This window comes from Macrotis lagotis, chromosome 4, assembly GCF_037893015.1.
Source record: "Macrotis lagotis isolate mMagLag1 chromosome 4, bilby.v1.9.chrom.fasta, whole genome shotgun sequence".
Taxonomy (NCBI): domain Eukaryota; kingdom Metazoa; phylum Chordata; class Mammalia; order Peramelemorphia; family Peramelidae; genus Macrotis; species Macrotis lagotis.
This window is the reverse complement of record NC_133661.1, coordinates 182,799,568-182,821,580: the sequence shown is the minus strand read 5'-3', so window position 1 is coordinate 182,821,580 and position 22,013 is coordinate 182,799,568. Positions and strand designations below refer to the sequence as shown.

Genomic DNA, 22,013 nt, shown 5'->3' with positions numbered 1-22,013 from the left:
ATCATCCTATGGTGAACTGAGCACAATCTGACATTTCTTAGGAATCAGGGTAGCCTTGGTCAACTTTGAATATTACTATTTGCAGTATTCAAGGGGTCCATGGCAAATGGCCTCCCCAGAACTAGATATCACATTTCCTGCACCATATCAGCAACACTAAGACATGTTCCATACCACATAGGAAAAAATGCCCTCCCCACACAGACCACGGGACTACAAAATTTATTTGATTCCAGGTGTCTCCAATTCTCTCAAGCCACAACTATTCACTCAACTAGACCCAAGAAAGAAATGCTCCGGGAATTTCCAGAAAAAAAAAATATACCTAAAGAAATTATTACTCTTTCTACCTCTCCTTCCAAGGTAAAAAAAAAGTATATTAAAAATTAATTAAAAAATAATAAAGAATCAAGGCTCTGTCATGATTATCAGGGTATTGTGGCCTGGTATATGGTATTTTCAAATTACTAGCCTTGCCAGATTAGGCAATTAGCATCAAATGGAAACTGCTAAAAATCCATAACCTGATCCAATTCCATCAAGAGGATGGCAAATCAAATTATTAGGAATAGCATAAATAAAAAGGAATATCTATTTGATTGTGGAATGTCCCCATAATTTTCTAATACTTTATGAAATGACTTTTCTCAAAGTGACAAACCAGGTGAAATTCAGTGTATTCAGGAGCATATACAGAGGTGATTGGTGGCTCAGTATATGGAATACTGGGCCTGGAATCAGTAAGATCTGAATTCCAATCCCATCTCTCAGGGTTGTTGTGAGATAACTTGATTTAACAGTGCCAGTGACTGTCTTCACCTTAAACACTCCCTTCCATTTGAACTGTGAATTTCATTACAAAATTTTCAACCTACTGTGATGATGACTGATAACAACCTGGGGAAACTGGAAATAACTCAGGAGACTAACAGAAAGTATTACCAGTGGTTAAAGATTCTTATGAGAAGAGTCATAGAGTCTGGTGGGAGGGACAGGTTTGAATGTTAGAAGACCAAGTATGATCAAGAACTGAGAATTTCAAAATTGGTCGCCTTCAAAAAGAAAATTAGGAGAGTGAGATGACTTTTCTCAATTTTCCAGAAAACAAATCAAGTGACCTAAAGATGACAATACTAAACCTCACTGCATATTTATATTCATCTCACCTTTTACATTTCTGTTCCATCACATACATTGCTAGTGAAGGGTGGGTCATGAAAAGTTTCTCAACAAGAAGACTACTCAACAAGTTTTAGCCACTGAGTTAATAGAAGCCTTCTACTGATAGTTTCCCCACCAATCCAAAGCCCAAGAATATTCCCAAGGAAGAAAAGCTTACATAAATCTTAGAGATCAGCATTTCCTTAGAAACAGGACATATAATAGAAAAATGTCCCAAATTTCTCTTATGAGAAAACACTAAACCTGGGTTGAGAGATTTCTGAGTCTTAATCTGGAAACCAGTTCTACTGGACGAATTGGGTCAAACATCAGTTGGGGAGTATGTTATATTTTCCTTTACTTCTTTACAGGAGAAGCAGTAACACAGTATAAATTAGGTCTTTCTTGAAACTTTTGGGATTCAAATAGCTTATGTACTTACTTTCTAGGAGCAGCTTTGTTGAAGCTATGAGACACACAGCTGTATGATAAATGTCTTATGATGCATTATTTTATTATTTTTATTGATTCTGTGCCAAGAATAAAATGTTGTATATAGTATCTAAGGTGTCTGTCCACTTCTGAGGGGAATTGATTTTATTATGTCAAAGTCACATGACTAGATCTGTAAATTATACCAGATTTCAGGGAAGTGGCAAGGTTTGTCAGATGTGAGCTTACATATAAATTTATCTGTTAAATCCATTCCCACAAAATGTGTGGGGGGGAATGGATATGGACATCCAGTTCATAGACTGTATAAGGCCCTCGAAATCATTTGGTCTTGGTGCTGCCACAGCAATCAGGACTTGAAATTCAATAAGTTTAGGAATTTTTAAGGGGTGAATTTTTTTCTTCTTTTCTTAATTGATATTTTATTTTTCCAAATACATATTATAAAAGTTTTTTCAACATTCATCCATGTGCATATATAAATTTTTAATTTACAAAATTTCCTTCCACCTTCCCTTCCCACCCCCTTCCCCTCAGCAGTGAACAGTCAGGCTAACATTGTACATACATGTGTTTATGATCATGTTTACAGAATGACCATTTTTGGTATAAGGAATTAGAATTAAAGGAAAGAGAAATATAAAAGATAATTTTTGTAAAGTGTTCATCAAATTCTGAAGGATTTTTTTTTTGTTTTGTTTTTCTTCTTCTGGATGGGGATAACATTGTCCATAGCCAATCTAATATGGTTGTCTTAGCTCTCTGAATTGCTGAGAGGAGCTGCATCCATCAAGGTTGATCATCTCACAATGTTGCTGTTAATGTGTACATTGTTCTCTTGATTCTGCTGCCTTCATTCAGCATCAGATCCTACAACTCATTCCATGCTTCTCTAGTCTTTAAGAGGTGAATTAATTAATTAAATATTTGATCAAATATAACAGGCTAATTTTTAAGTTGATAATTTTGTATGACCCGAGAATGGTATTATATTTGAAACTGGGTCCTCTGACTCCATAACTCTTTCCTCTACCTAAAATAAAACATCATCAAATAACTTAATTTTGTGTCTAAATTATGCTTTTTATTTTATTTTTTTGGCAAGGCAAAGGGGGTTAAGTGGCTTGCCCAAGGCCACACAGCTAGGTAATTATTAAGTGTCTGAGGTCAGATTTGAACTCAGGTACTCCTGACTCCAAGGCCGGTGCTTTATCCACTATGCCACCTAGCCGCCCCTAAATTATGCTTTTTAAAAGGAACTCTAATTTTCATTTCTTTTAATTATTTTAATTGAGTGGAAATCTAAAACATTAGTATTTTAAGAATATTTTTCTCTATCACATCCTTCCAAGATTCCATCCTTCTCTCCCGTGCCCTAATTCTCCTCCTGTTCAGGGTAAATATCATTCAGCTCCCTGGGGCCAAACTGGCCTTCACTGAGAGGCATTTAAAGGATAGTAGCTGGGAACCAGCTTCAGGCTCTGTGCCATTCTCTCTGTCGCTCTGCCCAGGCAGGGCAAGATTCAGATACTCAAAACTTTTAACAAGCACAGGGAAATCAGTTAGCCAGGAACACATGCCCTGAGGAGTAAAGTTCACTTTTAATTGTGCTCTCTCTTTAATCACCTAGAAAACTTGGGCAAGGAAGTCACAATTACAACAAAGTTCTCATTAGCTCAGCTATCTCTAGAGGAAGCTTCCTCAGCTGGGGCAAAGCCTAGAGTACACTCCACAGGATAACTTATAGAATAATGGTAATATTATACAGGGAATGGCTCTTACTCCCTAGTGCCCTCTCCATAGGATCACTACTCCTCTGTTTTTGTTGCTGGCCTCCAGCCACCTCTGGATTAGGATGGGGTTAGCCATCTAGGAGCCATACTATCAGAACAGTTTAGTTGATTGAGATACAGCTGGATATTGAGACACTTGGGTTTACACACCAGATTTACCTCTGACTCTATGGATAAGCTGAACAGGAACTCCTACTGTGTGCCTCCAACCCTCCTACCTATGAAATGTGGGGGTACTGTGAAGACTCCTCATATCCCAAAGCTCTGAACTCCTTAGAGGCAGACACTGAAGGGTATGAATATGGAGCTCTGCACATTCAATGTCTGTCACACACTTTTGCACATGATTAATGGAATGCAATTCCCAGACTGGATAGCTGAATGGAATTTATGACCCAGGCTTATAAATATTTTTCCAATTTTCCACCCAACTATCTTCACTTATAGTTACAAAATTCCTTATTAGAAGCTGCTGAGAGGATGCTCATATCAAAAACTCTCCCTGGATGCGATTGGTGCTCCTTGATGGGCAGTAATCCAGTAGGGGAATGTGATGATGTTATGTCAAGTGTATTGATGAACAATACAGAAATTGTTCTGTAAGCTATATAAAGCTTTAAACTTTCCTTGAGTGTCTGTGTTATCAATAAACAAGTATTTGCTGAGTATCTGCTATGTTCTTAGCACTCCACAGGGATGTGTAATATATACAAAACTAGAAGATATGGTCCTTTAAGTAGTTAAAATCAAACTGGAGTGAAAATTAACTTTATATAAATATAACAATTAAAGAATAATTAAATGCCAAACTGTATGGCACTTTCTTAGAAATAGGACCTGTGGCCCAGAATTCCAGACTTTGATTCTAACTTTACTTTTAGCAGCCCCTAAAATAATTTCTCTTTGTCTTATTTTGCCCCCACCTAGAGTTGCCTCTGGGAAATCTTAGAATAACTCATGCAAAAGTGTCCATAGATATGAAGGGTACCCATCTTCCAAGAAAGTATTAAAAATGACAATGCATATATGAGGTTCAGAAGAAACTTGATCTCATAAAAAATACATAAATGTCTCACAATAACCCTTTGATGAAGTTCTTATTCTTTTCCCCAGAGGCTAAACAGTCCCCTAGACCCATAGAATTATACTATGTAGGAGCAGCTAGGTGGCACAGTGGATAGAGCACTGGCCCTAGAGTCAGGAGTACCTGAATTCAAATCCAGCCTCAGACACTTAATAATTACCTATGTGGCCTTGTGAAAGCCATTTAACCCCATTGCCTTGCAAAAATAAAAAAACCTAAAAAAAAAAAAAAAAAGAATCATACTATGTATTAGATTTCTCCTTGAAAGGGGAAACATAGGGTGGCCAAACATAATACCCTCTGAAATGCCAACAAGTCTCACTTTTGCCCCAGAGACTCATTTGGGCTTGTAGCTTTACAATACTTCCCCAAGTTTTTGTACTCAATTGAAAGGGAAAAAATTTATATTTTCAAAAGAAGTGAATTGTTCAAATAATAAAAGGGCAAACTCCAAGTCTTTCCTTTGATCCTTCATATCATGGCTTTAGCCCCTTGTTGTTACTTTAGCTAAGGAGAGTCATGTGCTCAATTCTCTTTTTCTCAAAATGGTGGAGTCATGTGCTCAATTCTCTTTTTCTCAAAATGGTAGCAATGACCAGGAATACTTTCTTGCGGCAGCAAGATGGCACAGTGAATAGAGTAATGGAATTGAAGTCTTTAGGACCAGAGTTTGAATCCTGAATCAAATGCTTGTTAGTTGTGAGCTTGGGCAAGTCATTTATTCTCTCTTAACTTTGGTTTCTTCATTTATAAAATGGAGATAATAGTACTTCTCAGGATGGTTGTAAAAACCAAATGGTCCTATAAGTAAAGAGTTTTGTAAGTCATAAAGTGTTATATAAATCCCAGTGTTATATAAATCCTTCTCATTTCCATATTCTTCTTATTAATAAGTTCAAAAGATGGAGAAGCTCCAAAGATGCCTTCCAAGTTTTCCCCTTTAGCAGAAGAAAAGTTCCATCTCTGATAAATATTAGAGATTCTCCCTTACGTTTAGGGGGTTCCTATAGGTTACCAATAGGGAAGCAAAGCATACTCTGTTAACTCCTGTTTCTGATCCACATTGGGATTTTTGAACATTGTAATTTGTTGAAGGGTTAATAGTTACAATAGGAATTTTATCATAGAGGCAATAGGGAGTGATTGAACCTTCTTAAACTGAGAAATTTGTGTGTTATCTTAAAGAAAATAAGGATATGGGGCAGGTAAGTGATGCAATGGATAGCATGCCAGGCTTAAAATCAGAAAGACTCATTGTTCTGAGTTCAAATCTGATCTCAGACACTTACTAGCTGTGTGACCCTGGATAAGTCACTTAAAGCAGTTTACCTAGGTTTTCTCATCTTTAAATTGAAATGAAAAGAAAAAAACTAAATCACTCTAGTAACTTTGCCAAGAAAATCCCAAATGAGTCATAAAGAGTCAAACACAACTAAAATGACTGAATAACAGGGAAGTAGAGAGAGAATGACTAATTTTAGTCTTTTTATTTTAATAATTAGGTGCCTGCTCTTCATGGTCTGAGTAAGGCTTCTAATTAACTTTTCCCTATATAAGAGACCATGATTTCAAACAAAGAAGTGCCATAGTTTGTCCACAACCTGAATTTCTGTTTTAGCTCAACTCCTTTGTGCAAGTCTTTAGAGTGTAAAATACACTGATGAAACAATGAGCAAGTTACCATTCACTCTAGATTCTGTGTTCAGATCTTCATTTTGAGGTGTCTTGCAGCTTAGAGAGAAGTCAACAGCCAAAGACCAGAACTAGATAGTTCCTATCATAGTATATACAAAGTGGAATGCCAAATTTGAAAAATTATAAATGGTGTGCTTTGACTGGAACACAAGAGTACATATCGAACTGAAGAGTTTACATTTTGTCCTAGAGGTCATAGGGAAGTTTCTTGAGCTAAGGAGTTTGAAGGTTATCCTAAAGGAAATAAGGAGTCACTAGAGATTTTTGAGCAAGAGACTTGTATTTTAAGAAGATTATTTTGACAAATGTATGAACAATCTGTTTTAGTCATAGATCTCATTAAAGTACAATAATGTTATGTAAGTTGAAGTAACCAGCACAATATTATCTGCAAAAAGGATCATCCAAAGATTAAGGATATAAGGAATCTCTCTCTTCCATTTGGGACTTAGATTACAAACTTGAGGTCAGGAACAGTTTTTTGCTTCTTTTCATATCCCCAGTCCTTAGCACTGTGCCTAGTACACAGTACATATTTGATAAATATTTTACTGATTAAAAAAAAAACATCTTCCGTGATAGTGACAAATAGCCTTGGTAAGTATATATATATCTCCCATTTTTATGCCTTCTTTGATATTATTAACTAGAGGATCATTGAACTGAGTTGTCTTTATAGTTATGTTTGTCAAGGAATCTTATATGATCTTAACATTTGAGATGCTTCAGCCCAATGAATCTTTTTTTTAATAAGCAAATAATAAATGCATCATAATCTTTTGTTATTCTCAATATCTTGCAGTTAGTGGTGTGATTGAAAATATAAGATCTGGCATATAGAAACCAAGGCATAAACTTGCAAGTTTTACATTTTACTTACTACTGATATACACATAGATTTGAATATTTTATAAAGATGAAAAAGTTGATAATTAGTTATCATTCTGGTCTCTCAATCACCAATCTAGGGCAGCAACATTACCCATGATTTTTTTTTCCATTCTTCTAGTATTTTCCTATCCCTGAGCCTTCTTGTAAAATAATCTTACAAAACTTTTCCATTGGATCTGCTAGGCCATGAAAATAGGATGGTCTGCTTCTCTAGGCAGTTTAACAGCCTAGCACAGACTGACTAGCACCTATCTTGACTACTAAAAACACACAGGAGTCCAGTTTGGGACGCAAATAACAAATTATGTCAGCTTAGAGGGGTGGGGAAGGACTTCATCTGTGACATATTCAGGACTTCCTGCATATGTCCTGGATTCATTGTTTCTGGATAATATGGCACCTCAAAAAGACAAGTTCAGGAGACCCCTTAACATTCCTTAACAGTACAAATAAGAAGTAATCAAGACAAACTGGAAATAATCAGGAGATGGAAGGCATTAGAATTCAGGGAGATTAGAGATAGGATTTTATTTAGCTGGCACTTGAAGGAGTTCAAGAGATTGAGGAAAAAAAGCATTCCAGGCATGAGGTACAGTCAGTGAAAACCCTGCTGTCAGGAAATGGAGCATCTCATTTGAGGAACTACAAAGAAGCCAGTATCACTGGACAGCAAAAGAGTTGTAGAGGAAAGGGAGATGAAAGAAAATTAAAAAGAGTTGGCTTTTTCAGTTTTCCATTTTTCATTATAAGCAGTTCATTTAAATAGATTCAGTTGACATCATCATTATTATTGTTTTTCTTCTCATCTTGAGTCATCTAATTTGATGTTATTTTTTACCTTTGCCCTAATTCATAGTTTGAATTTCCTAGTATATTCTAGAACTTTGTCCAGAATCACAGTTAAGTTCCCCAAGCAATTGATTTTTAAAAATCAGTATATCTGCCCTTCTACAATCCTTCGGTACCTTTTGAATCTTTTGACTGAGGTGGCATCACCATTTAGTGGCATCATCTCAAAATGGCAGGTTAATTTTTGAGGGATAAATAGGCCTATTTTAGAAATTGTCTGCAAAACATTGAATTATGAAATGATAGTAATGACAGGTTCCCCAAATATAGATCCCAACTACTGTTCAGGGACTAATAAGTTAAAATCAGTTTTCCTTGTAGAAGAAAGAAATCTACAGAAACCTAGAATTATTGCAAGTTCTATTTTGATTTACATAAAATATATTGTGGGATCAATCCCAGTTTCCACAAAACTGAATTCTATAATGTTTTGCTGCCACCTTTGTTATCAGGTCCAAACTCCTTGGCCTCTCAAATCTCTTTATGGTCTGGTCTTACCCTATATATCCAGATTTATGGATATATTCAAAAAATGAACTATTCAGTCTGTTTCTCCATTTCAGGTAAGTCCTACCCATTCTGTTCTCTCTGTCCCTTAGAGTTAAAACCAAGAGTTTTAACCTAGATATATTCATAGTATAGATAGTAGTGCCAATGCCAACAGGTCAGTCATATTTTGATAAGAAAATCTGTAGCAATAACATTTTATTCAGATGAAGGACCAGAAGTAAGGCACAAGTCATTCAAAGCAATTGATTCTGTTGTCAGAGTAGCTAACAAAGTAACCCAGGAGGCAGGAAGTATATCCAAGTTCCAAAAATGCAAGTCAGCAATGTGGTGATACAAGACCTGAAGAATAAAATAGAACATTATATCAAAGACTAGGGCAAGTGTTTAAGATACCAGATACTCAAACAGGTTTGAGTTTATAAAAAAAGATGTCTCCAATTAGAGTTCTTCCCTGCAGTGATCATCCCTACAGAACATTTAGAGTTAACTTATCCCACTTCCTCATAATCCTGAATGAAACTCAGCTGTAAATAGTTCCCTGCTAATATCAACATTTCCCACATGAAAAAAAAACTGTGTTTATCTGATGTTGGACACCCCTGGGGCTACAGAACAGCTGTGTATGTTGGCTTCGAGGAAGTCTGCTCACCCAGGCTGCTCTGTATGTTTACCTCCAACTCTCCAGGTCATCAAAGAAGAATAATGTCTTCATTACATCCCACAAGCTCACATAGCAGTCTGATCTTGGAGCCGATAGAATACAGATGAATCAGAAGGAGGGAAGTTAACATCTTTGTCAAATATCTGCTAAGGGAGAATGAAATTCTAGCATTTACATTTTTAAGAAGATATGGAAAAAATTACTGGGATCTGGAGGGGGGAGTCAGAGAATGAAGAAGGGGGGGGGAAGCTTACTGGTCATGATTTTCCATGACTACAATGAAGTCATAATGACTCCTCTATATTAAAGACCTCTCAGTTGTGAAACAAGAAAGAAGAGCTGAAGTTGTTCCTTTTAGAGACATAGGATGGGAAATTTGACCTGCAGAAAGGAAGTACCCAGACAAGCCCTAGATTTCTGGGAGCACATGAAGGAAAAAGAAGAGGAGTACTTTGTCTTCAGATTTAAAAGGAACAAGAAGATTGTAAATGTGTTAGACTGGAATCCCTAGATTCTAATAAGGTGTTAGCAATCACTCTCTCGCCATTTCCCCCCAACAACACATGCAAACTCCATCTCTCTCATTCACACATCCATTTATACACTTACACCCATAAATGGAAAGACATAGACATGGATCATATAGGCCCTCACAGTTTTACCTATAAGGATTCACAAGAGGATGCTGAAAAGAAAAAAGCCCTTGTTGCACAGAGCTTCCTATATTCTAGATGGATGATGGGAATCATGCAATCCTAAAATGTTATGGAGCTAGAAGGATCTTTGAGACAGTCTATTCCAATCCTTTAGTTTTACAGATGAGGAAATAAACCCAGGGAAGTGAAATGTTCTGTCTCAGGTCCCATGGACCTTACTGGCAAGGTAGAAACCTAAACTATTTTGTTCCAGTCCTCCAAGGAAACTTCACAACTTTCCCTTAATCATCTGTCACAGTGTTTTAACAATTCTTATTGCCAGGAAGTACTTCCAACTGTCTATGTTGACTAAATGTTTGTTCACTGACTGATAAATCCTTCCTTAGTTGAATTCTGTCCTCTGGTTCTATGTCAATAAGAAAGATAAAAAGCTTCAGAATCGAAAAGTCAATCTTAGCCTTTCTTCTATACTCTAAGTAACCCCAGTTTCATTCCTTTCTTCATAGGTCCTATTTTCCAACCTTTTATTATCTTCATGAAATGTGCCTGAGTTTTTAAAAAAATTTTCAATATTTATTCGATTCTTCATTAGTCATAAAACTCCAACTCTACATAATGCTCTAAGAAAGGCCTTAATGATATTTACCAAAGTTTAAAGATTAGTCCTTAATCCCTATCTTAATCCCTACCAACCTTTCTGTTTTTTTAATAGATCCCATTATCATGTTGGAATTATTAATTAGCATTACATAGCTGATGCCAATTCAAAACAGGATCCACTATTATTTCTACTATCTTTCCTCTTACATTGTGCTTAGCTTTTCCTTCATCATAAGTGAAAATATTGGTTTTCTTTGTTTTTTGTTTCATTTTGGCATTTTTTAAAACAGATCAACTCATATGGCCCTACCATATGTTAATTCTAGAACATCAGGTTGCCCTTGCTATGCCCAGTCCACTGAGGGCAGTGACAGCCAAGTTGGCAATATCAGATGGGTGAAGTGCTCCCAGTGGGTCAGAGACATCTCTTCCTGCTGTCTATCTCCCCAAGAGACCCAGGAACAGACTGAAAGGGAACAGAAGTACAAATGCCTACATCTGATGGAGGAGCTAGCTGACCTGATGCAAGATGGAGAGGTGTTCCATAAGGAAATGAATGGCTGTTAAGAAAACATGTCCCTCACCACCAAACACCTGCTGGCCCTCTGGCAACCCCAATTGAATGAGGACCATCCAATCTATCATATCCCCCCATTACTACCACCAGCAACTCCATTCTCCCCTGTGGGTCTATGACAACAGCCATGACTGAAGTACCTGGAGAAGGGATACTCCTAACTGCAAGGATATTAGAAAAGGTAACTGACCAGATCTGGGTCTTCATGTGTCAGGAATTAAAGCTGATTTTCTTTGTAATCTGGTTTATTGAATTACAAATAAGGCCCCTTTGATGGGATCGTAGATGTTCATAGGATCATAAATTTACAATCTACAATTGGAAGAGACCTTAGAAGCCATCTGGACTGACATTCTCATTTTAAAGATGAGGCTACTAAGACTCAGAGGGGTAAACTGTCTTGCTCAAAATTTAACTCCACTAAAGAGAGTTGAGGCAAAGCTGAATCTGGAAAGCTCTTCTGACTCCAAATCAAAGGTACTTTCCCTGAATGGTGCCATTTTGTGGAACTCCTGATTAGTCCACAAGATACCAGAGAATTTAGAGCTAGAAGAAACCTTAGAGGTTATCATATCCACTGTATTTATAAAAGAATGATTTTCCTTATCAAAATCCCCTATATCATTGGTTCTCAACATGAAAGCCGAGGAGGATTGCATATATTTTTCTATTATTTATCCACTCTAACACTTCATAGTGAATCTATTAGTGTGTGTGTGTATATATATATATATATATATATATATATATATATATATAAAATAAGTATTTATAAAGAATAAAGAGGAAAATAAGACTTTCTACAACAAAAGGCAAGAAAGGAGGCTATTAAACTATAACATGGAAAGGTTTTCATCATATATACCACCTTCCTTATAAAATTTGCCTATTCCTCAGGACCTTATGTGAGATGACTCACATAAGCTAATTCATTTTGAGGTATTAATATGACTGATAATGGATTAATATATTTTCTATCTCAGTGATATGTCTATTGCTGGAAAAAGAATTGCTGAGGATGGTAATTGTTTTACTTAAAGATGTGAAGTCATGGGGCAGCTAGGTAGCACTGTGGATAGAACACCAGCGCTGGAGTCATGAGTCGAGTTCAAATCCAGCCTCAGACACTTAATAATTACCTAGCTGTGGAGTTAAGTCCCATTTGCCTTACAAAAAAAAAGTTAAAATAAAAATTAAAAAATAAAATAAAAGATGTGAAGTCATAAGGAAAACAAAAATACAGGGGGAGATTAATTAGGGTTTTTTTCTTTAAGTTACAAGATGTTTCTTTTTAAACTAAACAATATGAGGCTTTCACTTTTAAAAACACTAACTTTTTGATATATATGTATGGTTAAAAAAAAGGTTCATGTATTTATATCTGGCTTTTGCTCAACTAGAAATATTCAATACCTGTGATTTTTATGTAAGACTACCTGCACCATCTGATCCTGTGCCCTGAAGTTCTCAAATATATATGTACAACTCTCAAATACATGAGTAAGATTCCTGTATGCCTCTAGGGAAAGATACTTAACAAAAATATATGAGATCGCAAAGTGAAAAGCTGTGTTAAAGGAAAGATGTGGTAGTGTCAATCAACCTGTGACTGCTACAAAATTCTTGGATCCCATATTCAAAAGACTGGGTAGGTGGGTGGGTGGGTGGATGGATGGATGGATGGATGGATGGATAGATGGATGACTATGTACCAGTTACTGTCCTAAAAACTGGGGATACAACTAAGAGCAAGCAAAGAAGTCCCTGCCCTCAAAGAGCTTACACTTTAATGGGAAAAGACAATACATAAAGAGGAATGAAAAAGGTTGAGGGGATAAGAGTGTGAAGAGGCTTGGTTGAGGTGGGAAAAACATCTAGGTGAGGCAAAATAAAAAGTTATTTATCATAGCCTTGCTACTACTTGACTTAATTGGAAACTTTAAAGGGCTATATAAATGCTAGTCATTGAAAATTACAAAATAAGCAGCACACTCAAAAGTTCTTTCAGTTCAGTTGATAGAATGGAAGCTCCTATGTAGAATTATAAAATTCTTGAAGGAGAAAGTTGTTTATTTCTCCTCTGTGTATCTCCAGTACCTCAACGTAGGATCTTGGACATAATAAGTCAAATAAAGATTTGTCCGATTAAATTGAATGTCAACAAATAAAAACTCACATTTAAAGTGAGTGAGGCATTATCCTTACAATGACCCTGTGGGTCAGGTTATGATTATGTATTTTATGGGTGGGAAAGTCAAAGTTATGAGAAGTTAAATGACTTGCCCATGGGTCAATCATATAATGATGATGTTTGTCCTTCATTCTCAAAGAAGACCTTGATATCAGGGAAGATGAGCCCATGACGAGCACATGAATTGGATTTGAAGGAGGGGATGCTGTGCTGAGTTACCAGTCTCACTTTCTCCTCCAGAACCATCTGGATCTAGTAGCCAGATATGACTTGGCATGGCTAGAAATGGGCCCGGATTCAAGGCAATTCAGGGTTAAATGATTTATCCAAGGTCACACAGCTGGTCAGTGTCAAGTGTCAATGCTGGATTCAAACTCCTGGCCTCCTGACTGCAAGACTAGTGCTCTATCCCCAATGCCACCTAGCTGTCCTCATCAGTTATATAGCTTAATAACTGTCCGAGGTAGGATTTAAAGGTGGCACTAGGTGGCGCAGTGGATAGAGCACCATAATCAGACTGAGTTCAAATTTAATCTAAGGCACTTAAATCTAAATCCAAGACACTTAAAATAGCTGTGTGACTGCTTGCAAAAAAAAAAAAAAAATAATAACTTCAAATACTTCTGGCCTTATTGATGCTGACCCTTGAAGCCCTGTGGGTATTGGGTCACTGTGGAAGACAGCAAATGAGCAAGAGGTGATTCCCCTATAAAGTTTATAATCTAGTAGGAAAATTAAGATATGTACTCGAATAAATATGACAGGAAGTAGAATATGAAACACAAAAATACAAAGTGTATAGAAATACAGAAAAATCAAAAGATTACTTTTGATGGAAAGTGGATCAGGGGAGGCTTCAAGGACAAGCTAACATGAGTATCTCTTCATTTAACTGCAACAACACAAAAACACAACTGGCTCCATGAACATTAGATTGGGTTCAATAATAAGAGTCTTGCCCCTAAAAAGAAAGGTAAGTCTTTTTTTTCTCAGATTCTTGGGATTTTTTACACCCCACCTCTGAAGGCCCAAAGAGGATCACTTAAGGTTTAAATTTAGTTGGTGTCTGGATCTCCCCCAAAAGTAAGTAGAAAGCTACTCAGTATACATTATAGGTTATATATTTCATTAATATTTCCCAAAAGTTTAAAATATAAAAGATTCAAAAGTACACATTAACAACAATTTTTAGAGATAGCAAGATGGTGCAGTAGATAGACTGCTGGACCTAGGGGTAGGAAGAATTCAAATCTGATCTCAGATATTTAAAATTATGTGACCTTGGTCAAGACACTTAGCCTCTGACTTAGTTTCCTCATCTTTTAAGTGCAGCTAATAATCCCATCTATCTCCCGGAATTGTGAAAATAAAATGAGACAATATTTATAAAGTGTTTAAGACATCTATTAAAGACATAGTAGGTATTAAGTTGATATTTATTTCCTACCCTCCTTATTTAAACATGAAACAAACTAATAATTACAATTACACTCTCTTCAGAAATTAATATTTCAAACTTTTTTTAAACATAAAGCAGTTGGGGCAGCTAGGTGGTGCAGTGGATAAAGCACCGGCCTTGGAGTCAGGAGTACCTGGGTTCAAATCTCGTCTCAGACACTTAATAATTACCTAGCTGTGTGGCCTTGCACAAGCCACTTAACCCCATTTGCCTTGCAAAAAAAAAAAACAACAACCTAAAAAAATAAATAAACATAAAGCAGTTAGTGGGACTGTTGAATAGTCAGCTCACCTTCACCTCAGTACCGAAGAATATAGTCTGAACAACTCTCTCTTAAAATCCATGTCTTCTGCCAAGCAAGGCCAGGGATAATGCTCACTTTCCAGTTAGCAACTGTCTTCTCCTCCAAAAGTGTTCTCATAGCTATAGGTGGCACTTCTCAAAGTGCAAGTGGCAACAACAGAGAGAACAAGGAATTCCTGACATCTTGAATTCACGAAAGTGTTTCCAAAGTGAGAAAAGTCCATCGCAGGATCATTGTTGGATCACCTATGCTCAGGCCAAGAAACACATGGTAGTCAGGGTCTTAGGATCCCACCTTAGGCTTGCCTGAATGCAAAGAGAGAGAGCACATGCAAGAGAGAGCAAGAGAGCGAGAGCAAGAGCGAGAGCAAGAGAGAGAGAGAGAGAGAGAGAGAGAGAGAGAGAAGTGAGGAGACCCATATCACCTGTTCAGAAAAGTAGAAGTGGAAAGGAATCTGTTTCTCTGGTTCAATTGATGCAACATTAATAATAAAGACAAGGAGGAAAAAAGCAGAAAGAACATGTGATATTCCATACCTATAATATTCTCTGGGCAAAGCTTGAAGAGACTAGATTTATTAAATTTTTTTAGTTTTTGTTATATTTTTATACTTATTTGGTCTCCTCTTCAACCCTTTCAAAGTGCTTTGAACACTATAGGCCCTTAATGTGTATTGATAAATAAATTAGCTTTGATACAGAATAGTTACTTCAGTTGGTACAAGAATGAAGTATGAAATGTTATCTAGCATTCCTACCATAATATAAAAGTTAGTCTTTGTAAAACTCATTCTGTGATTCCATTTTTTTCTCATCTATGAAATAAGTTGATCTATGTTTGGAAATACACCAAGTCAAAAAAAGCAAAAAACCTAAAACTAAAACAAGACAGGGCAAAGAAAATTGTCTTATTAGATTCAATTCCGAGGCCAAGAAAAGAATTAAAAAAGAATCATCTGGAGGTTTAAATCTACTGATGATGATAGTTCAGAAAATGAGACTGATTAGGTAAGAATTCAAGGTAGGGGTGGCTAGGTGGTGTAGTGGATAAAGAACTGGCCTTGGAGTCAGGAGTACCTGGGTTCAAATCCGGTCTTAGACACTTAATAATTATCTAGCTGTGTGGCCTTGGGCAAGCCACTTAATTCCATTTGCCTTACAAAAAAAAAAAACACATTGCTATTGACATTCTGAAGGAAAGTTCATAAAAGTAATTTTATTTTATTAGTATGCCTCCAAACTGAATATAACATTCCTGGAAAGGTCTGTTCAATATTAAGTAAAGCAAAGCACTATTGTTGGTGCTATTGGGGACAAACCAGTTTCTAAGCTCAAGAAGGGCAGTATATAAGCACCAGTTATATAAATAATTATAATATCGTACAAAGATAAGTGCTGGAAGAGAGATGTAAAAATAAAATTCCACAGAAGTTCTAAAAAGGGAACAATCTCAACAGTTTGTGGATATCAAGAAAGTAAACCAAATAGTGTTATAACTATAAACTAATTTCAAGAAAAAAATTATTTGAGATGGTTCATATTTCAAAAGGCAGAAATGAGGGGGCAAAGGGATTTCAAATAGAAGAACTACTCTGAGCAAAGGTTTGGTTGGACATAAAGAACATGTCCAAAGGTCAATAAGTCAACTTGATTGTGGTATATAATAGGAATGTGAGATAGGACAGGAAAGATAAACTGTAGAGGACCTTAAAGAACTCACAAGTATATATGACCAGGTTGAAAAGTTAGGTAAAAATTATGAAATGCAATATTTCTTGAAAGTTCCATGATTTTTTAACCTGAATTTCTAACAAAGTATTTTAAGAGTAAATTTAATTAATAAATTTGTCTCATTTGAATCATCTACACTTTTAAATTTATTAAATTAAATATATAAGTAAATTAAATGTAAATTATACTAAATCTCATTTTACAAACCATAGTTGTATATTATATATTCTATCTTCTCAAATTAATAAATTGTCTTTAGGTTTCTTTAAGGCACCTAAAAATAAGTATTATATACATTTCTACTTTTCTCAATATTTTACCTTCCAAACTTTTCATGCCCCTTATTGGCATTAGAATTTCTAAAAATTTTACATTTCAAATCTTAATCAAAGGAATGATAGGCATTTTAGAACCAGAAATAGGTTGATGAAAATATTTCAGCAGTATTCCTCAAACCGAACAAACTGCACTAAAGAAGACCAGCCAAGGGTCTGAGGGAGCAGGAATAGAGAACTGACTTTACAGAAAATGAATCCTGAGTGCTTCAATTTTATTTATTTATATGTTTGTTTATTTGTTTGCTAATTTGTTTATTTGTTTGCTAATTTGTTTATTTGTTTGTTTGTTTATTAGGTTTTTGCAAGGCAAATGGAGTTAAGTGGCTTGCCCAAGGCCACACAGCTAGGTAATTATTAAGTGTCTGAGGCCAGATTTGAACTCAAGTACTCCTGACTCCAGGGCCAGTGCTCTGTCCACTGCTCCACCTAGCCACCCCCAATTATATTTATTTACACTGATGTTCTCTTATCATGGGAAAAGATCTAGGAAACTTTATGTAAGCTGAAACAGGATTTAAGTGATATGTAACAGTTACTGTGTATTCTAACAAAAACTTTATAGACGGCAGTGACCAATCCTTTGTTCTTACAGAGGAAAATGTCAAATGTTGATTTCCTGGCAAAACAGACTGCAAGTCTCAAAGCCCACTATCTTCCATTATGTACATTGGACCTCATTATATAGAAAGAATCAGAACCAGGTAAAGTCCTCCAAGTTAAGGCTAGGGCATTTTGCCTTCTATCACTAAACCAATAAAATAACCCATTGTGTATTTTAAGAAGTATGGATGACCCCTGGAGGCAGAGATTATTCACCCTGCCTTACAAATGGGGAAGTTAAGTGAACACACTGGCATTTCACCTTCCTAATAAAGTCTTTTAGAGAGACTGAGATCACATGGATATGAAAACTCAGGTTTCCTAACACTCAAACCACAGCTCAGTACAATAAATTGCCTGCCAACATGGCTCCTAAATAGCCAATCTCTCCTAGTCTAGAGGTTAGTTATAGGTCAAGTAGAAAAGAACAGAGACCACTTGGGGAAGGCAGGAAAATGAGTCTTTCTATATCTTTGATCTCCCTGCCTCCAGCTACCCCCTGGATTGTACTATAGGCTCTGCCTCAGCAAAGGACCTCTCCAGAGAAAACTGAGTTAATGAGACCTCTGTCGTAATTGTGCCTCCCTGCCCAAATTTTGACAGGTGATTAAGGAAGGAGCATAATTAAAAGTGAACTCTACTCCCCAAGGCACAAGCTCCTGGCCAGTTATGATTTCCCTGTGCTTGTTTAAAGTTTGTGCATGAATCTCAGCCTCTCAGGATAGAGACTCAAGGAGGACTGTCCTGACTCATTCAATCCAATGTCATTCTCTTTTTTTTTTAATCAAAATTGCCTAAGGTACTAACTCTTAACAAAATTTTGCATACAGTATTTCTAGTAAATGTGTCAAAAAAAATGAACTGGAAGGAACTAGTAAATAGAAAGAGCTAAAGAGAATGTTTTCTGGTTCCCATTTTTCTCAATAAATAAAAAATTTCACTGATGCCTTTTTTACACCAGTCATTTCCCAATAAATCAAAAAATAATTCACATTTAAAGTGTGTGAGGTACTATCCTTAAAATGATCCTGTGGGGTCAGCTAGGGGGCACAGTGGATAGAGCACTGGCCTTGGAGTCAGGAGGAAGGGAGTTCAAATCCAAATCAGACACTTGACACTTTACTAGCTGTGTGACCTTGGGCAAGTCACTTAAACCTGGCCTCTCATCTCCAGTCAAACTGATTCATACCTGACCACTGGACCCAGACAGCTCTAAAGGAGAAAGTGAAGCTGTGACTTAGCATAGCACCCCCTCACTTAAATCCAATTCATGTACTTATCATGGCATCACCTCCCTAATAATATGATCTTCAAGAATGAAGGACAAACATCATCATCATCATCACCCAATAAATCACATATCTTCAACAACAAACTTTCCCTTATAACAAAGAAAAGACAATTAAGCAAAGACATATCTGAAAATCCTGCTTGTTCAACCATCTTTTAAAGCTGTTTTCATTTATATCATTGTAGATATTGTTTTCCTGGTCCTGTTTTTATTTTTTTGCTCTACATGAGTTCATACAAGTCTTCCTTTATTTTTTCTTGAGTGCTTCAAGTAATGATGGGTCCAGCTCACAGATATTTGAGACCATTTCTGGATATGTATAAGATAGAGACCCATCATCTACTTCAGAGCATACACAGGTATTCTATGACTATTTCCAATATATTTTCTGCGTAATGAAGGGAATCTGTGGAGCTAAACTAAGTGTGCATATAAAATGTACAAACGTTCCAAATCTGTCTTTTCCCCACAAGAAATGGAATAAATACTATTAAATTCTGGGTGGGTAAGACAGTTCTTGCATCCTCATCTCCTAATCTGGGCCAATGGCTGGCATATGAACAAGTGACCCTGAATTTTCTGACCATTGTTATTCTTTCCTGATCTTAGGTGAAAAAGCATTGAAATTAGTACTACTAAGCTATAAACCTTAAGCTTCAAAAGGTAGGAAGTGCCACCAGAGGACTAAGAGGAGGCTCAGGGATGAAGTCTGTGATGAGCCCTATTCCTGAGAAGCAACCTGCTTAAACCCAGCTCAGCATTGAATGGATGCCATGTCATACATACAAGGCAGTAATTGGTTGTGTCATACCCCAAACTAAACAAGGTCATGGGAGGAGTATTTAGAGCAGTCACTTTTATTTTGAACCCATTCTCCCTGGAAGTAAGATGGCAGAGGGGAAAATGTGCCCTAGTCCTGGATATGTTTCTACTTCTATTCTTGCTGTATATTCTCAGTAAAAACCATTTTGTAAAGCTAATAGATGTTAATTGAATGTATACTGAGATATTAACAGGTCAAATGTTATTGTGGCACGATATGCTACGACCCTAGTAAAAGTTACTTTAGCTTAATAGTCATTGCTACAACCATATTGTCTCAGTTCAGAAAAGGGAAACAATACTATAAAACTGATGACAAAAAAAATAATTACCATATTCCCCAATTAAGTGAAGATCTAGCCAAATAAAAGAATCCTTGACTACAGTCTAGATTGGTTTTGTTGTTGCTGTTGTTATTCAGTCATTTCAGTCATATCCAGTTCCCCATGACCCTGTTTGTGGTTTTCTTGGCAAAGATAATGGAGTGCCATTTCCTTTTCCAGTTCATTGTATAGATGAAGAAACTGAAGCAAATAGAATTAAGAGAATTGCCCAGGATTACACAGCTTGTAAATGTCTGAGGCCAGATTTGAACTCAGGAAGATGAGTTTTCTTTACTCTAAGCCCAGCATTATGCCACCTAGCTTCCCCAGTCTGACTTAGTACTAGACCCTATCTTTTCCCAATCCTTAATGTGCTCTCTCTCTTTATTATACTTTTCAGTCTTTTGTACATGCTCAGGAAAAATTTGGCAATAAGATTTGACTTTTTCTATGTAGTTCAGTCTCAGCCCAGTGCTATTTCGTGAGGTACTTACCTTGATCAATAGCCAACACTGTCTCTCACATTCATATGTATGAGAGTATATTTGACTCACATCTCATATTTATTCAGTTGCCAAGTTCTATAAATTCTACCTTTATAGTATTCCTGGCATCTGACTATACCCTCTCCATTCCTGTTGTCACTATCCTCATTATATATAGACCTTTACTTCTACCTGCTGAACTATTGCAATTAGTCTCCTCACAAGTCTTCCCCACCTCTACTCTCTTCCCCTTCTAATCCATCATATCACCAAAGTAATTCTATCACTCAGCTTGAAACTTTTAGTATTTCTCTAACTGCTCTACCTGTCCATTCAAGGCATTCTATAATCTGGCATCAACTTGCCTTTCCAAAATCATCACAAGCTACTACCCTAAACACTCTAACCTCATTGGACTATTCTCTGCCCCTAAAAACATCCACTGTGCTCTCATACATATGTGCCTTTGATCACACTTTTCACTGTGCCTAGAACACCTTCCCTTCCTTTCTTTACTATTGAATTCTGAACAATTAAAGCCCAATTTAAAGGATCCCAGGATCTACAGTAGAGGGGGAGAGGGAGTCCTCCATTTTACAGATGAGGTTACTGGGGTCCAAAGATGCTGAATAACTTAGCCAAAACTTAGCCAAAATAGTAACGTGACTAGGATTTGAATTCTGTATTCTAGCTCCAAATCCACATCTCCTTTCACCATTTTTACATGGCTGACCTCCTCCATAAAGCTCCCATGGTAATGATTATGTGCCCACCAAATCTGACATAATATTTTAGTTTGTGACTGCAACATTTATCATATGATATTGTATGTTATAGTGGTCTGTACTTGTATCTTATACCTCACTAGACTATTATATGCTCATTAAAAGCAGGAACTGTGTCTTATATAAACTTTGTATTTACCCCAGATCCTAGCACAATTAGCTATATACAATAAGTACTAAATAAATGTCTCCTGTACATACAATATTATGATCCTTATTTGACCCTTTCCCAGATTTCCATAATAGCAAATCAACTCTTCCATTTTGTTTTCCCTTCCTCTATTTCTTCCCTCTCATCCTTCCCTAGGCCTGGAACTTTACCTTGAAGAAGACATTAGTTTAAGATGCAAGGGGAGAAGTGAAAGGCATACCTTGGAGTCTATAATATGTTGGGCACTGAGCTAAACACTTTACAAATATTATCTCATTTGATTTTCAAAACAACTCTGGGAGGCAAATGCTATTAATTTTTTACAGTTGAGAAAACTGAAGCAGACTCACCAAGGGGTCACAAAGACAAGAAATCTCTGAAACTATGGTTGAACCTAGGTCTTCTGACTCCAGTCTCAGCACTCTATCCACTGAAGATCAGTTAATCTGTAAAATGAGGAGACTGAACTAAATGCTTCACAGATTTTTTAATGGCTCCAGATCAATAATCTTAAAATCTAATGAATTTTTTCCATTCCCTAACTGTACAACAAAGACTAAAATATAAATAAATAAATGCAAATAGAAAAAGAATGCATTTCACT

The 22,013-nt window shown here is 36.4% G+C and overlaps 1 long non-coding RNA gene across 1 annotated transcript; it reads right to left on the bottom strand.

Annotated features, from left to right (window-relative positions):
* Positions 1-8,614: 8,614 nt before the first annotated feature.
* On the bottom strand, positions 8,615-9,313 carry LOC141520113 (uncharacterized). Its single transcript, XR_012477546.1, has 2 exons — positions 9,086-9,313; positions 8,615-8,775 (listed from the first exon to the last, which is right to left on the bottom strand). It is a non-coding gene; the product is annotated as an uncharacterized LOC141520113 (long non-coding RNA).
* Positions 9,314-22,013: the final 12,700 nt, after the last annotated feature.